Below are 14,059 nucleotides of genomic sequence, written 5' to 3' on the forward strand. Positions count from 1 at the left end.
CCAAAATACCCTACTTTTTTTTTTTTAACCCTCCAAAAGCGGCAGCCACCCTTGGGAGCAAAGGCGTGCTTTTTGTTTGGTGTGGGGGGATTTCTTCTTTTTCTTTTTCTGCTTTGTCACTGTGAGTCTGGCATTTTGCCCTAGCTCTAAAGGCGGGGCTTGGAGGGTATGGCCCCAGGCCTCCCCAGGCCCCAGCCTCCTCCCTCTTTCCTCCCTCCCTCCTGCCGCCGGCGCCCGCGCTGTGCACTTGGGCCGGAAGCCTGCGCCGGCCGCCCCGGTTCCTTGGGGCTCTGTAAGGGACTCCGCCGCCTCGGCTCATCGGACCTGTGTAAGAGACCCCCCCGACGACGGGCCGGGGGCCCTGGGAGCTAGGCCTGGGCTGGATGGAAAGATCGGGCTGAGGGAGCTGGGGACTGGGGAGGGGGAGAAGGTTGGGGCAGCCGGGCCTGGGGAGGGGGGATGGAGAAAGGGCTGGGGGAGCTGGGGAGGGAGGATGGAGAGAGGGCCGGGGGAGCTGGGACTGGGAAAGGGGGGATAGGGAGTGGTCTAGGGGGCGCTGGGGGAGCTAGGGCTGGGGAGTGTGGTTCGGGAGAGGGCTGGGGAGCTGGGCCTGGGAAGGGAAGATGGGGAGTGTGGTTGGGAAGAGGGCTGGGGCTAGGGTAGCTGGGCCTGGGGAGTGTGGTTGGTGAGAGGGCTGGGGCTGGGGGAGCTGGGCCTGGGGAGGGGGAGTGGTCTGGGGGGGCTGGGGAGTGTGGGTGGGGAGAGGGCTGGGGCTGGGGGAGCTGGGCCTGGGGAGGGGTTATGGGCAGTAGTCTGGGGGGGCTGGGGAGTGGTGGTTCGGGAGAGGGCTGGGGCTGGGGGAGCTGGGCCTGGGGAGAGGGAGTGGTCTGGGAGGCTGGGGAGTGTGGGTGGGGAGAGGGCTGGGGGTGCTAGGCCTGGGGAGGGGAATGGGGAGTGGTCTGGGGTGCTGGGGAGGGTGGTTGGGGAGAGGGCTGGAGCCTTTGGGACTGGGGGAGCTGGAGGGGCTGGGGGAACTGGGCCTGGGGAGGGTGGATGGGGAGAAAACTGAGGGGGCTGGGGCGCTGGGACTGGGGTGGGTAGATAGAGGGCTGGGGCTAGGGGAGCTGGGTTTAGGGAGGGTATGATGGGGAGAGGGCTGGAGGAGTTAGGCCTGGAGAGGATGGATGGGAAGAGGGCTGGGCGAGCTGGGGTCGTTGGGGCTGGGGGAGCTGGGCCTGGGGAGGGTGAATGGGTCATCAGCTGCTAGATAACAAGTCGGGCTGTTTATAGCAACTGTGTAAACATGGTGCTCTCCTGTGCGGTGCGCTGGAGGCTGAGACTTTTAAATGGCAAATGACTGTTTTTTCAACCTCCTGCCCCTCTCCGACATTGCCCATCCTCCTCTCCGTCCTCCCCATTCATCCTCGCCCTGTTTTCCCCTTTCATCTCTCTCCCCACCCCTCTCTGTTTTCCCTTTCATTTTTCCCCTCTTTCTCTTCTTACCTCCCTTTTTTCCTTCTTTCTCCTTCTCCCTCCCCCCATTCTCCTTCCCCTCCTCCTCCTCTTCTCCCGGTTTCTACCCCTGAGCTGGCATATATGGATAAAACAAGGATCAGGCAAATGGTTTGTCCAGCTTGATGCTCTGTCTTTAACAAGGGCTGCCTTGTGGACCAAGAGGGAAATCGTGGGGTGGTTTGACAGTTACCTCCCTGAGGGGTACTCCAAAACGTTAACTTTTTAATCTTGAAATGACACTGTGATGGTAACATCTGGGGATTAGTTGTCCATTCATCTTTGAATCACTCTGTGATTTGGGGAAACCCTGGCATGAAGGAATTACATGTTTTCCCTTCTGCAAGGTGGGATGATAGTGCCTGTTTTTCATATTCGTATGCTGCTGTGCTCTTGAATGAAAGCCCCTGAAACAGCATTGCCTAGTGGAAAGAGCACAGGTCTGTAAATCAGGCGATCTAGTAATAATAGTAATAGTTGTGCTATTTAAGTGTTTATGTGCCAGGTGCTGTACTAAGCACTGGGGAGGTTACAAACAAATGAGATTGAACTCTGTCCCTATCCCATGTGGGGCTCAGTCTCAGTCCTCATTTTCCAGATGAGGTAACTGAGGCCCAGAGAATTCATTCATTCAGTCGAGCACCATTCTAAACGCTTGGAATTTACAATTCGGGAACAGATAAGAGGCAATCCCTGCCCTACAATGGGCATTATTATCATTAAAAGGGGGAGACAGCAAAACAAAACAAGTAGGCTCACATGGGGCTCACAGTCTACATAGGCGGGAGAACAGACATTTACTCCCCATTTTACCAATGAGGAAGCCAAGGAACACAGAAATTAGGTGACTTGTCCAAGGTCACACAGCAGACAAGTGGCAGAGATGGGATTAGAATCCATGACTGTCTGAGTCCCAGGCGTGTGGTTTCTCTACTACACCATGCTGCTTCTCCCAGTTCTACCATTGCCTTCTGTGTGACCTAGGACAAGTCACCTAATTTCTGTGTTCCTTGGCTTCCTCATTGGTAAAATGGGGAGTAAATGTCTATTCTCCCGCCTATGTAGACTGTGAGCCCCATGTGGGACTAGGACTGTATCTGATATGATTATCTTGTATGTACCCTAGTGTTTATCTTGAATACTACTTTTGTATTTTTGGACTTTCAAGAGACCAGCCAGCTTGTGCTTAAAAATATTTTAAGAAGGTTCTTTGGCATTAGGGACTTTGTGTATATCAAATATTTTCAGACCAAATGAAAAGCTATTTTAAAAATTAGAAAAGCTATGTTTAAAATACCTTTTAGGTATATAACAATGTTCCCACTTCATGTAAATCAATGAAGAGAAGCAGCTTGGGCCAGGAAGTTGGAGGCTTTGGGTTCTAATGCTGACTCCACTATTTACTTGCTGTGTGACCTTGGATTCTATGTCTCAGCTACGTCATCTGTAAAATGGGGATTAAGACAATACCCATTTGGGACATGGTCTGTGGTCAATCTGAATTGTTTGTAGCTACCCCAGTGCCTGGCACATAGTAAGCACTTAACAAATTACCACTAAAAAAAAAGAGTAAAGGATTTAGTTTTCATGAGCCATTAAGACTTCTTTTCCTAATTCTGTGGTAAGGGCCTCTATATCCACATGTCTTGATATGCAGTAAATACTTTTGTTTGTAACCACATAAATTCATGAACTTCATGTTCTGAAATCAGTTAAACTCCCAGGATGTGGAGTTTCTGTCTTTGGCTGAAATAAAGCCAAGTCATGCCAACGTTGCAATTTGAGTCATCATAGCCTCAGGAAACATTGTATTTTATTCCCGGGGTTAAGTAATGAAGGTCACAGGGAAGTGAATTAATTGTGAAAGAAGCCACTCCCCCTCGTGATTTCAGTTCACCTTGCTGCCTTCATAAAGGAAGACATTACAGACTTTGCCCTCTCTTATTTTGTGTCACAGAGGATTGTCAGAAACTCCAGGAAGCTCTGTTGGAATTAACTTCAGAAACCGCAGCCCCTATTGTATTTGTGAAACAGGAGCATATAGGAGGTCATGCCAAAACACTGAAGGTAGGATATACGTGAACGGTACGGTTTGAGCCTTGGTCGTCACAAGGGAGCACCCTGTGTTTTAAATGCTGTGTATGTTGAACATTTAGGCAAATTTTACTTGTAAACCAAGCTTATGATCTTAATAGAAAAAGCTGCGTGGGTGTGTTTGTCTCTAACAAAAAACGTGTAAATTATAGTAGCTGAAAATATTTCAGAGAGGACCCTTAAAATAATTTTGTGAATCAAATGGGGCTTAAAAAAATTCTAATAGTTTTTAGTTTTTAAATGGAGTGGATCCTTTTTTATAATTAAAAAAAAAAGCTTCCTGAAGAGAGTAACTTTTGTAGCAGAAATGTGAACTGTGTGGTTTTGTGGGGCCCTTGCCTCAGGGGTGGGAATTTGGAGTGGGTGCGACCTGGAGGCAAGTTTTTCCTTAAGGTCCCCATTTTGAGCCCATTCAGAAAGTTGTGGTATTAATTCAGATCTTTGGTCAGATGACCCAGCAGCCTGGGAGAGAGGCGGGGCCGTTGGGTGCCCCAGGAGTGGGGAGCAAAAAAGGGAAGAAAGAGAGAGTAGGGTTTGGAGGAAAAGAAGGAAATGTGGGTCTGTGATTGAAGGAGAGAAGCCCCTTTTAAGGAGATAAAGAGTTTGAGAGGTCACTTCAGTAGCAGCAGGTGGAAGGCTGTGTGCTTGGTTGGGCTTGCTTGTCTCCTTGCCCACCTGCCTGTTTGCCTGCCCTGACCACAGGACCTGTTGGCTTGCCTGTCCATCCTCAGGCAGGTGGGAAGTCAAAGGAAGAGAAGGAAGCCAGGCCAGGTCACCAGAGGCAAGATTTTGATAAGTCAAATAGATGCCCAAAGTGTTTCATCGTTTGGCTCAAAATGAGCCATTACCCATAATTTGGGAATGGTTCAGTCTCCCAGAACTTGGTTTCTTTGCTATAAAATGTAGGTGTGCTTTAATGAATTAATATTTGTGAAGTGCTTTCTGACTGTGGTTATCGGCATGAAATCTTCGCAGCATTTTTCCCAATCAGATGTGTTTGTTTTGAGTCCTTGTGAACTTCCACTAAAGTTAGTGGTATCCAAAGTGGTTTTAGAAACTATAAAGCAAATATTAATACTCTAATGGGGTGGGATTTCTATGCATAGAGAAATTGAGCAAAATATAGGAATATATCTTCTTAAATGCACGAGGAATCAACTCTGGCACCCAGCTTTTTTTTTTTTTTAATTAGCAGCCAGGTGTGATTCTTTTTAGTTTATTATATTTGCATTACACAGAAACTGAATTACAAAAGGGCTTTATATTACCTTTGAAGTGGTGGTGCTCGAAGTGGGTCAAAGTTTGAAGGTAGAAAGCAAATGAATTAGAAGAGAGTTGGGTGAGGGGAGGAAAGATGCCTACCATATTCCATTTTTTTTAAAGTTTATATTATAGTAGGTAACACAGGGATGAATTTTACTTTTTTGCCACCTTTAAACCGATCTATTGTCAGCCTTTATAGCTATAAAATTTCAAATATAAAATAGTTTTAATAAAAAAATTATAAACTTTGAAAACAGTGCTTTTATCTTTTAGCAAAGGGATTGATAATTCATTAAAGAAAAAATTAGTAATTTTTATTTTGAACCTCATAACCATTTTCTCTGATTTTTTTTTTCCCACTTAAAGAGGAATCTGTCTCTTGCACACTAATAATAATAATGTTACTAGTTAAGCCCTTACTATGTGCCAAGCACTGTTCTAAACACTGGGGTAGATACAAGTTAGGTTGGACACAGTCCCTGTCCCTCATTGGGCTTGCACTTTTAATCCCCATTTTTTATAGATGACATACTTGACGCACAGAGAAGCGAAGAGACTTGCCCAAAGCCACACAGCAGACAAGTGGTGGAGTTGGCATTAGAATGCATGACCTTCTGACTCCCAGGCCATTCTCTATCCACTACACCATGCTTCTGTGGAAGTCCTTATCCAGTACCTCATCACATCTGTGATAACTAGCATAGCCTATTAGAAGGAGCCACAAACCTGGGAGTCAGAGAACCTGGGTTCTTATCATTGCTCCATCATTTGTCTTCTGTGTGATCTTGGGCAAGTTACTTAACCTCTCTGTGCCTCAGTTTCCTCATCTGCAAAATCAGTCAATCATTAGTGCACTTACTATGTGCAGAGTGTTGTGCTAAGTACTTGAGAGGGTACAGAACTACAGAATTAGCGGACATGTTCCCTGCCTCTAAATTCACAGTCTATGCAATGGAGGATTAAATACTTGTTCTCCCTCCTATTTAGAATGTGAGCCTTATGTGGGGTTGGGATTGTTTAACATGATTATCTTGTCTCTACCCCAGTGCTTAATACAGTGCTTTGCACAAAATAAGCACATAATGATGGTGATGATAATAGTTATTATCTGTGGTGACCATGCTTCTGCACCCTGAAATCCTATAAGGAATCCTTCTATGATGTTTATTTTGTTGTAATGTGGTCAGATATTTTTATAGGGCCCAAATTGCACTTGAAAAAATGTTAACCTTTTTTCTGACCACTTCCCCACAAAATTTGGCACTTTATCCAGAGCCTAAGTCCACCCCAGTTTTAACCCCCTAAATTACAAATGCAGAGAAAGTTAATTTCCTTGTTACATCCTCCTTATGTCATGTGTAAGGATGTTAAGTGACTTTTAATTTTTGTGTAGGATCCATTGTTATGTGTAGAACGGAGATAGGTTTTGATTAAAGTGACCCCATCTGGTCTGGATGGGAAGCCATGGTTTTTTTTTCCTAAGTACCCTTTGTGGGATCTTATCATTTCGTAGACACTGAATTCTGATAGTAACCTAAGTGACAAAGAATGTATGGTACCCTGCCTAGGGAAAAGATGAGTATCCGGCAGGCTCCAAAGGTATGTCTGGCCTCCCTCAGGCCCTCTTATTTAGTTCAGGAATATTTTTTTTTAAGAAAAAGTAATTAGGAAGAAGTATTTGAAGGTGGGTGGGTAGAAAATTAGGCAGCTTAGAGGTGAAGGTGCAGAAAAAAATTGAAGATAATTGTCAGTGGAGCATAGGGTAGAAGCTAGAGAGTGGGAGTAAAAGTGTAGGTGGAGATAGAACAGGTGGAGGCAGGAGAATCAGGTGGGCAGGCCTATTGAGGTGTTGAATAATATACTACTGTTCACTCAGTAAAAGCAAAACTAAAAAGGGAGGCAACTGAAGAAGTGATTCCCCGAAATGTGTTTTCAGTTTTGCAGCTAGATTCTCACCTGGAAGAAGTAACAATTTTACCAGGATAGAAAAAAATGTTCCTTTATGGACTTTTATTATCTGCATACATCATGTTCATAACCACAGGATATTCTTTCATTTAATCCACTTCACGCCTCATTTTGTTCTTAAACTCTGGCTCTTGCTTAACATCCCCATTTATTTTAAAAGTTGACCCACTGACATTCCATACGTAGGACTGCAGGCAAGCCTAGAAACGTACCACACCACATGCGTGCATACTGAAACGGTGTCAGAGGCAAACACACGATTTCAGGTCCAAGTTGGAAATGGTTTACTTTCTTGGCTGGCCCTGGTTATTGCTGTACTTGTGACATTATTGGGCCATTCCTGTGGTCCTCTTACAGCCTCTTCCCTTGTGTTCCCACTAGCAGTTTTTTCACTGCCTTTCCACCTGTAGGAGGGTAAAGAGAAGGGGCTGATGGTGGTTTGGAATAGGCAGAAGAACAGCCCTGACTGACTTTTCCTCTAAAGTGTAAGATCTCTGTGGGCAGGGAATGTCTACCAACTCTGTTATATTGTACTCTTCCAAGTGCTTAGTACGGTGCCTTGCACATAGTAAATGCTCAATAAATTCAATTGATTTTTTTTCAGTTTCTCCCCACTGATTAGCATTTTTTTAAATTGGAGGTACCTACCTTCAATACAGCTGTTTCCCCTTGTCTCTTTATCCAGCACTTATTCACCAGTCTGCACATTTGGATTCAAAAATTAATACAGGACAATTTGGTCATGGTATTGGGGAAGCCCGACTGTGAGCCCATTATTGGGCAGGGATTGTCTCTATCTGTTGCCGAATTGTACATTCCAAGCGCTTAGTACAGTGCTCTGCACATAGCAAGCACTCAATAAATACTATTGAATGAGTGAATGAGAAAGAGAAGCTCTGAACAGTCTAACAGTAGAATGGCTTCTTAATGTGATCAGTAACCCATCCCCTCTTCTTTTCTTTAACCACTTTTTCTGCTTTGCCCTTTCCGGCTAGCCTCGTGGTCAAAACCAAGGAGGGAATTGCCTTTTGCTTCACAACAGTGTGGAAATGTGTGTTTTTTTTTTATGGGCCCTGGTAATCTCCCTCTAACAGAAAAGTCTGAGAGCTACTGGTTATCAATAACAGGATTACCATGACACTTAGTAAACATTTATCAATCATTATTAGCTATACATGCCAGGCAACCAGGCCCCTATGCCAGCTTTTTTCCCCAACCACTGTAGCCTGCCCTCTGCTTCCTGTCTCCGTAGAAGAGCCATAGGTAACTGCTTGTCTCCTCATCCGAAAAGTTTCAGGTTGCACCAGTGAGTAGGCAAGCAGCTGTTGGGTGAGCAGGGGCTGTTTGTTTAGTTGTGGCTGCCTCAGGTATACTCCAGCCCATCATAGCTATTCACCTCTAGAAACTTGTTTTTAAGATATCAAGCAGGAGGCCCTTCAGGAGTGAGCCAGATAATGTTTAACTTGCTTCAGTAGTTGGTTGTTCTAGATCCTGACCAGAAGTCTGGTCCTGTTCATACACTTATGTACTTTGTGTAACCTCAAAACTTTCCAAATTTAACATTCTTAGTGTGGGCCACAAAACCCACTTTTAATCGTGTCAAAAAGCTTCTCTCTCTAGGTCTACAAATGTCAGCTGAAATTGGTTACCAATGAGATTTGGTGAAGTTGATGTTGAAAATGTTTTCTCTCTGTATTCTTAATACTGTTTCTCCCAGCTTGATCAACATACTGGCTAGATTAGGTGGGAAGCAGTGAGCTTAAGATATTTTCAAGTATCCCTTCTTCATATTAAATTAGAATACTCAAAAACCCTGAATAGATAAGAGCATCTCTTTAATACTACCTTTCTTTTTTAAGGACTTCTAAAATATATTTTATGCCGAAGAATGAGTTGCTATGTGTTGTTTTCCTGACAGTTAAAATACAGAGCTAATTGTCTTTGAGATAAAAATGTTGTGGGTGTGTAGTGTGGGTGATTGCACTAGTATGTGATTCAAGACTTCTCAGGAAGCAAGGTCCATTCCTGTAATGATCGAGATTCTTTAATTAGAATTAGGCTTCCGCCTTCTGCTTATTTTTCTTTTGGGCAGCAGCTTTTACAATTATGTGTTTGCACGCTTTTGTAGTCCTGGAGTGGCTAGTAAAAAAAAAAATTAATCAGAGTGGGCATCCAGAAAATCTCTTTCTATTTTGACAGGATATTAGAACTTTCTTATAGTCCTTCCTGTGTGTGGTCTGCGGCTTGTCATGGAGGCACTCAGTCTCTGAGAAACATCTGTAAAATGGGATTAGTAATACTTCACAAACAGGTTATGAGAATTTCTTAAGGAACTTAGAGATCCACAGATGAAAGGCTCTCTAGAGAGTAAATTAGTGTTATTACTGTTTTACTCTCAGAGCATTATGGGAAAAGTACTGGAGGGAACAGAAATGTTGGCTTATCTTTTTGGAGTTTTCCCATATAAATACAGACCAATTTAAATAGCTGTTGGAATATGACTATTGGAATTTGTCAGCCTGGGTGAATATGGAAACCAAGTGGCAAGTAGTTTTGATAATATTCATCCTTCACTTCTCAATCATGTCGCTTACATGGCAGACCCGAGAGTAGAAGGACTTTCATGTCCCAAGTGTTTCTGGGAACATTTGGGCCCAGAGCCAAGTCCAGAGCCCTGATTGGCAGCAGCATCAAAGGTAAGAGTCTCCAAAGGGGAAGACATTTTCTTGCCTGTCTCTAGAAACTGTATTTCAGAACTGCTGGTTTATGAGAATGCCATTAATTGGGAGGCCAGGTTGGTGTTTTCTTCTGAGCAGGGAATTCTGTTATAGTGCTATATTGTATTCCCCCAAGCACTTAGTACAGTCCTCTGCACACAGTAAGCACTCAATAAATACGAGTGACCGACTGAGTTTTCAAAGGCTTCTAGTCCTGACCCTCCAGCTGCTTGGGCTCTTTACCTGTATTGGGTTCAAAGGATATTTATAAGATTTCCACTGAAGCTTTGAAACCAGCCTGTAAAATGAAAGGAAAAAAGATAATAGACAAAGAGCAGTCATTTCTTAAACCTTGGCTTCTTTTACTGGTGGAGACCAAATGACAGGACCCTGCCATTTGACCCTGGTAGTTGTGGATGGCTCTCAGTAATTTAGTTGAATGTCCTAGGAAATCATCCAGTGGAGATGTATCTGAAAGCTCTGATCTACCAATACTACACAACTAGCTTGCTTCATTTTGTTGTTCGTCAGAAATTTGTGTCTGAGTGCAAATTATCGATCTCAGTACTAACTTCTGGGACTCACTCAGCTGTCATTTGGCTTTGCTGCCTAAACAGCCAATGCTGTTCATTGGCATTCTTAAGTTATGTTAATAACATCATCAAAGAGTATTCAGCTAATTAAGCCTGGGTTTGGGCTAACTCAATCCACATGGCTTGGTTTAAGTTTGGTCTTATTTCCTCAGCATTCTAGCTCCGTACTTTTCCGTGTTCTTGAGGGAGCCCAGTATTAATGATGTAGTTTTCTTTTTACTGACTCAATTCCCAATATCGTAAACACTTTGCTCTTGCCTTTGCTAATGGGAATGTTAAATTTCTTTTGTGTAAAAAGACAGTTTAGTATTCTTCAGTGCATGGGAAATGGCTTTTCCACCTCAGACTGCAGGAGGAAAAGAACTTAAAACACCATATAAGGTGTTGAATCGTAAAAGCTCTTTGAGTTTGCAATTCATTCTTAACTAAAGTAATCCAGAGTTATTTCTTATTTCTTTAAGTACACACAACTGGAATATGTTATGGGGCACACCCTTAGGCTCTCAAGAAATACTATTAATGATGATAACTTGTTTCATGCAAAGGGATGATATAGCCATATAGAGAATTTAGAAAAGACAATGTTTTGTGATGAGTTTATCTTGAAATGGATCCTGAACCTTCAGTTCTAAATTCAGTCTATAGTTTGAAGATAATTTAAACAAGATGCCATATTTTCTTTAAAAAAAAAAAATACAATCTGAATTGTACTTTCCCCAGTTCTTAGTACAGTGTCTTTCACGCAGTAAGTGTTCTATAAATGCCATTGATTGAAATGCATAGTACAAGTAAGTTTTTTCCCTGTAAACTTCAGAGAATCAGGAAGTCAAAATGCATAATTTATTTTTGCTAATATGTTAAAATATTGGATTACTTACACATGAGTTGATGCAAAATAGTACAAATAATGGATATTCCTTGAGTAAATACAAAAACCAGTATCCTCCACAGAGGTGATTTTGCTTAGCCAACAATTTAGAACACAAAATGCATTCTTTGAAATCAAATACATGCCTAAAAGTGGTTTTAAGTTCCCCCCCCACCCCATTGCTAACTTGCATTGAGAAGCAGCATGACCTAATGGGTAGAGCATGAGCCTGGAAATCAGTAAGACCTGGGTTCTAATCCTACCTCTGCCACTTGCCTGCTGTGTGACCTTGGGATAATCACCAAACTTCTCTGTGACTTAGTTACCTCATTTGTAAAATGGGGACTAAGACTTGTGAGCCCCATAGGGGACAGAGACAAAATCCAACCTGAGTAACTTGTATCTACCCAGCACATAGTACAGTGTCTGGCACATAGTAAGCACTTAACAAATGCCTTTAAGAAACCCTCAACTCTGGTTAAGATATTACTTCTTGAGCTTCAGTTATGTAATCAAAATGCACCCAGGTTTTGAGACCAATTGCTTTTACTATGTGATTTGAATAGAATGCCATTTGGGAATTAGGGAGCTCTCCTCTGACAACTTGTGTTGATTGAAAGGTCTTCCCAGACTAAACTCCTTATTTCCCCATCTGCCCTCCCTTCTGCATTGACTATGTACTTGGTCTTATATCCCTTAAACACTTGAATACTAATCTGTCTCACAGTGGTCTTCTACTCTACTATATCTTCTGCCCCTCAACTGTTTGATGTTTGTCTCCCTTGTGAAAATAATAATGTTGGTATTTGTTAAGCACTTACTATGTGCAGAGCACTGTTCTAAGAGCTGGGATAGATACAGGGTAATCGGGATGTCCCATGTGAGGCTCACAGTTAATCCCCATTTTATAGATGAGGTAACTGAGGCAAGAGAAATGAAGTGACTTGCCCACAGTTACACAGCTGACAAGTGGCAGAGCAGAAATTCGAACCCATGACCTTTGACTCCGAAGCCCAGGCTCTTTCCACTGAGCCATGCTGCTTCCCAAAATTGTGGTATTTGTTAAGCACTTACCATGTGCAAAGCACTGTTCTAAGCACTGGGGGATACAAGGTGATCAGGTTGTCCCACGTGGGGCTCACACTTTTAATCCCCATTTTACAGATGAGGTAACTGAGGCACAGAGAAGTTCAGTGATTTGCCCAAAGTCACACAGCTGGCAAGTGGCAGGGCTGGGATTAGAACCCGTGACCTCTGACTCCCAAGCCCGTGCTCTTTCCACTGAGCCACGCTGCTTGTCAAGTGAAGAGAAGTGAAGGTACTGAAGAATGGTGTTCAATGCCACATGGTCTTGTTTGAAAAGGTACACCTGTTCCCTTGACAAGCTGTGCAGGGTGAATGCCTCATCCCCACCTGATATTTAACTCCTCTGCTCTTTCTCTCTCTCAACACTGCAGTTGCTTTTTAGGACTTATATTGGGTGAATCCATTCTCATGGAACTTCTTTGATTGAAAGCCCTAGACCACTTTCTTACCCCTGCTTGAAGTGGTTTAGCATATCAATACAATTTGCACACCTTGGTTGGAAACACTGCCAATAATTTGGTCTTGAATGAAAGGATTACATTATGAAAGCAGATAATTTTGAATACTATAAGCTTCTTTTCCTTTTCCCTCAAGCAGTGTAATTCCTGTGAATTGTGAAGGTCTGCCATCAGACACTTAGTCATCATTTAAAAAGTGGTTTATATAAATATATCCCAGTAAGGCATGAATAATTTCTTGAGAATTTTCCAACATGTGGTTTTGTGGTTCTCCAAAGAAATTGGGAAATGAACAGAAAGGTGTGGGTTATAATAATAAATAGTATAGTGGTGTTCATTAAGCACTTCTGTGTGCCAAGTACTGTAATAAGCACTGGGACAATGCAAGATTATCAGGTCCAAAGTGAGGCTCATAGTCCAAGTAGGAGGGAGAACTGGTATTGAATCCTTCTCTGAGGCAGAGAGAAGTTAAATGTACATGGCAGAGCCAGGATTAGAAAACCCAGGTCCTTTTTCTTCATTTTATAATATGAGCCATCATCCATGGCAACAGCTATTTACCGTGGGATTTCCACAGATATTGAGATGAGCCCCCATGGGAGTCCACAACTTGGTTTGGGATCCCAGTAACATTTTCCTGCCTCTTTTCCTGCTGCAGCTGGTATGGGGGGGAAACAAGAGTAGGGAACTGGGGAAACCGGGGACTCATTGGTTAAAGAAAATACTGGTCTGGAGGGCCTTGCCTAAGACAGTAGAGGGAGGGGCCAAGTATGGGGTCTGCAGGGGGGAGGAAAACTTGCTTAGAATAGTGGAGAGCAGGAACTGAGGGAAGCATAGGAGGAGGGATTAGAGAGAAAATTGATTGGATGAAACCTTGGAAGTGGGGTTTGCAAGTGGGGTACAGCGATTGGTGGCAGGCAAATCTCCAGGGTCTATGTATTATGGATTGGAGCAAAGACTAGTTTTAATCCCGGCTCTGCCACTTGCCTGCTGAGTGCAAACATGGCCTAATGGACAGAGCATAGGCCTGGGAGTCAGAAGGAAGTGGTTCTAATCCTGGCTCTGCCACTTGTCTGCTGTGTGACCTTGGGCAAGTCACTTCACTTCTCCATGCCTCAGTTACCTCATTTTGTAAATGAGGATTAAGATTGAGCCCCAAGTGGAATGTGAACTGTGTCCAATCTGATTATTTGCTTGTACTCCAGCGCTTAGTACAGTGTGTGGCATGTTCATTCATTCAGTAGTATTTATTGAGCCCTTACTATGTGCAGAGCACTGCACTAAGCGCTTGGAATGTACAATTCAGCAACAGATAGAGACAATCAATGCCCAATGACGGGCTCATAGTCTAATCGGGGGAGACGAACAGCAGAGCAAAACAGAACAAAACAAAAACAGGATAACATTATCACTATAAATAGAATCAAGGGGATGTACACTTCATTAACAAAATAGATAGGGTAATAATAAAGCGCTTAAATACCATAAAAAAGGCCACAT

General features: G+C 43.3%; 1 protein-coding gene across 1 annotated transcript in view; it reads left to right on the forward strand.

The window, feature by feature from the left end:
• Positions 1 to 212: 212 nt before the first annotated feature.
• Positions 213 to 14,059, forward strand: part of TXNRD1 (thioredoxin reductase 1) — a 50,476-nt gene continuing 36,629 nt past the window's right edge. Inside the window, exons 1-2 of the mRNA XM_007670028.2 lie at positions 213 to 328; positions 3,470 to 3,579. The gene's annotated coding sequence lies outside the window, so the exon portion shown is untranslated. The remainder of the gene's footprint in view (positions 329 to 3,469; positions 3,580 to 14,059) is intronic.

Source organism: Ornithorhynchus anatinus, chromosome 14 (assembly GCF_004115215.2).
Source record: "Ornithorhynchus anatinus isolate Pmale09 chromosome 14, mOrnAna1.pri.v4, whole genome shotgun sequence".
Classification (NCBI taxonomy): Eukaryota; Metazoa; Chordata; class Mammalia; order Monotremata; family Ornithorhynchidae; genus Ornithorhynchus; species Ornithorhynchus anatinus.